The sequence below is a fragment of the Myotis davidii genome, unplaced genomic scaffold, assembly GCF_000327345.1.
Source record: "Myotis davidii unplaced genomic scaffold, ASM32734v1 scaffold209, whole genome shotgun sequence".
Classification (NCBI taxonomy): Eukaryota; Metazoa; Chordata; class Mammalia; order Chiroptera; family Vespertilionidae; genus Myotis; species Myotis davidii.
The window spans coordinates 3,173,422-3,177,456 of NW_006300047.1; the positions used below are offsets into that span (position 1 = coordinate 3,173,422).

At 43.7% G+C, this 4,035-nt stretch overlaps 1 protein-coding gene across 1 annotated transcript in view; it reads left to right on the forward strand.

Moving 5' to 3' along the window:
• The window catches only part of GRIN2A (glutamate ionotropic receptor NMDA type subunit 2A), a 381,557-nt gene that overhangs the window by 278,549 nt on the left and 98,973 nt on the right, over positions 1 to 4,035 (forward strand). The gene's annotated exons all lie outside the window — the stretch shown is intronic.

The window sequence follows — 4,035 nt, forward strand, 5'->3', positions numbered from 1 at the left end:
GTCTCTCCTTTGTGCACAAAAAGCAAATGCATTTCCTAAGTGTCATTTTGATATACAAGCCCTGGGCCTGGAGTATTGATAAAATCAATGCCTTGCCTCCCCTGTTCTGGAGTTACAGCCGGCGTCCCGCATCCAGGGGGTCACGTCACCGTCATGAGACATGCACATTGTAGATGGGATGGAACTAACCTTGCCTGAATACCTACTATGGGCCAGACTGTAGCGAACAGGGCAAGTGCTTTGTAGGCATTATTTTATTAATTCTCACAGTAATCATATGATATGATTACTCCTACTATCCCGACTTGACAGAGGAGGGAAGGAAGGCCTGGGAAATAAACTTAGCCAAGGTCACACTGCTTATAAGCAAAGAAACTGATATTCAGACACAGTTCCAGCTGACTCCAAATCCACATTATTTTTAGTACATTTTAATTACCAGAAGAGACCAATAAAGTTGATAGTTGATTACAGGAAGGACAGGGTTATGGTGGTCATGTTGGTACATGTACTTATTCAGTGGTTTACATAATAAAATTTTATGAACCTGCTTTATAAGAGGCCTTGAGGTGGGTATAAGGGATTCTAAGGCCAACAGAGAGAATACAGTCCCTGAGCCCCCTCAGTGAGTCAGCGAGGGCAGACAGGTTAGCATATGACTCCTTGTAATACTTGATGAGATAAACAAAGAGGAGATCACCTGACCAGTTTTACAGGCTCAGGGTCTGCTTCCCAGAAGAGCTGTCCTCCATGTAGAGTTCTGAAGGTCAAGGAAAAGGGTGCAAGGCAGAGAGTAGGAAAGCTTTTTCTGTGCAGGGTGAATAGCATCTGTTCAAACCTGGCACTGAGAGAAGTTCGTTGTATTCAGAAGCCTGTGATTTGTTCTGTGGGATTCATGAGTCAATGTGGATGGGACAGGTGTGGAATGGGAAGGTGGTTGTCCGAAATGAGGTTCGCATGAGTGCAGAGACCTAGAGAGGCTTGGAAATGGGCTGGTCATATGGACTATGGTCAGGCATTTTCACTCGATTCCAAAACCATCAAAAGGTTTTAAGGAGCAGAGTGGAACGATCACATATGCAGAGCTATTTAGAGTGATGGCTTAGGCTGCTGCTTGGAGAATCTGCTGAGAGGAACACTATCTGGGGCAGGGACACCAGTCAGAGGTCAAGACTAGGGTGGTGGTCACAGAAAAGACACAAACAAGGGAAAATATTCAAATATTATAGCTACCAAGCCTTGGCAATTGATTTAATATATATAGGGGTGTAGGGAGAGAGATGAATATTTCCAGGGTCGGGGTTTCAATAACTCATATTTGGCACATGGGAGAGAAATTGTGCTTTTTAAAAAACTGTTGGAGGTGAAATGATAAATTCTACTCTGTGCTCACTAAGTTTGAGGTTTCTTGGAGGCATCAGAGAGGAGCTGATGAAAGGCAGTAAGGTGTGAGGGTCATCGACATAGAGCTGATTAGTGAAGAGTGGACAGTAGCAGAGGCCTGAGCATAGATATCTGGATGCATGAGGGAGGGGAAGGACACGTAAAATGTGTGCAGAGAAAGAGGAGCTCACATTTTGGCAAAGTTGGAAATGGCAAAGAGGTGGGGAATAGCCTAGAAAGGGCAGGATCATGACTATCTAGGGCAGGGAGACTCAAGGAAGGCGGGAGTAGCTTCAATGTCAAATGTTGGATTTAGTGATGAATAAGTGACTGCTGATCTTGGTGAGGCCAGATTTAGAGAAGAGGTTGGTACCGAAGAGGACTGTGTCCAGAGCAAAAATAACGGGATTAGTGTTTGGCTCGAGGAGAGATGCCTCTTTCGTTATTAAAGGACGGGAGAAGGAAGATATGGGCAGAGGCAGGTAAGTTTCTGGGGTGTGTGGGTTGTCTACAGACCCTGTGAAATAAGAGACAGATTCATCAGCTAGGAGTGAGGATGGAGCTGGCGAAATTGCAGTCTTGTGGGCAGGTGTGAAGGCTTGAAATAGTTTATAGAGAATGGGAGATAGCCAATCAGGAAAAGGGAGAAGGATTTCCAGCCAGAGAGGGAGTCCTTACATTTAAAGTGGTTTTGTAAGATTTTTTGCCTGTACTCTGTGGTTTACAGGTGAGGAAATGGTTGGACTGACTCAGAGTTGGGGGAGGGTAATAGTGCCAGGTGGGTATGACAGGAGGACAAAGTGGGAGCAAGATAATTGTCGGCATGGCATAAAAAGCTACAACAACTATTGATTTGATAGATGAAGAAGTCTAGGTTGGAACTGGGAGGACATGGAGGCATGGTGAGTAGATCAATTGGGAGAAAGTAGGGCCAATGGCCAAAATAATATTGGAGAAGAGACATGAGGATAGCTGAGTGAGAGTGCTGTGGATTATCTGAATTTAGAAACTTCGAAATCAAGCAATTCTTAGTGAATTTCCCTTTTATAGAAATGGGGAGCTAAAGTGAACTGAAGGTGATCAATAAAGGGAAGGTAAAACAAAACAAAACACTGACCTCTAATTTTATCAAAATAGCCTGACAAATATGAACGGATTTATAAAATAAATTACACAATTATATGAAAATCCCCAAAGATGTGGATGGTGATAAATATCAGCCCTACATGGATGAAATCACCAATATTATCCTCAGATGTTGAGTAAGTCATTAAGGGATCCCAAGGCCATTTGCCAAGTTGAACTTAAATGCCACCAAATTCCAATGTGCACATAAGGATCTTACCCCAATGGGGCTTCTGTGATCTTATCTCAATGTTTCCTCTATTCCTCTTTCTTTTCAGTCTCCTTGTATATTGTGTATTTCATACAATTTAGACAACTTTTAAAAAATATATTTATTAATTTCAGAGAGGAAAGGAGAGGGAGAGTGAGAGAAATATCAATGATGAGAGAGAATCACTGATGGGTTACCTCCTGCACATCTCCTACTGGGGATTGAGCCCACAACCTGGGCATGTGCCTTGACTGGGAATTAAACTGTGACCTCCTGGCCCATAGGTTGACACTCAACCACTGAGCCACACTAACAACTTCCTAGTGCACAAACATGTCCCTTAAACTCAGTTTCTGTGCTTTCACATTATTCATTCAACCCAGAAGTCCAAGTTTCGACTGCCTGCCACCATGAAAGACAAATTCATGAGACAAGTTCTGGTGAAAAGGAAAGAGATTTATTCAAGTGCTGGTCACCTGAGGAGATGGAGGACTCTTGTTGCAAAGCCTACCTCCTCACTTCAGTGCAGGCAGAGATTTTTATTTAAGAGTGAAAGAGAAAGCAGGACAAAGAAATAAAGGGGAGAGTGTTGACAAGTTTCCTATGTGCAGGCCAGCACAGCCCATTCTGATAAGGATCTTAAAAGTCCCTGAGCCCCCTCAGTGAGTCAGCGAGGGCAGACAGGTTAGCATATGACTCCTTGTAATACTTGATGAGATAAACAAAGAGGAGATCACCTGACCAGTTTTACAGGCTCAGGGTCTGCTTCCCAGAAGAGCTGTCCTCCATGTAGAGTTCTGAAGGTCAAGGAAAAGGGTGCAAGGCAGAGAGTAGGAAAGCTTTTTCTGTGCAGGGTGAATAGCATCTGTTCAAACCTGGCACTGAGAGAAGTTCGTTGTATTCAGAAGCCTGTGATTTGTTCTGTGGGATTCATGAGTCAATGTGGATGGGACAGGTGTGGAATGGGAAGGTGGTTGTCCGAAATGAGGTTCGCATGAGTGCAGAGACCTAGAGAGGCTTGGAAATGGGCTGGTCATATGGACTATGGTCAGGCATTTTCACTCGATTCCAAAACCATCAAAAGGTTTTAAGGAGCAGAGTGGAACGATCACATATGCAGAGCTATTTAGAGTGATGGCTTAGGCTGCTGCTTGGAGAATCTGCTGAGAGGAACACTATCTGGGGCAGGGACACCAGTCAGAGGTCAAGACTAGGGTGGTGGTCACAGAAAAGACACAAACAAGGGAAAATATTCAAATATTATAGCTACCAAGCCTTGGCAATTGATTTAATATATATAGGGGTGTAGGGAGAGA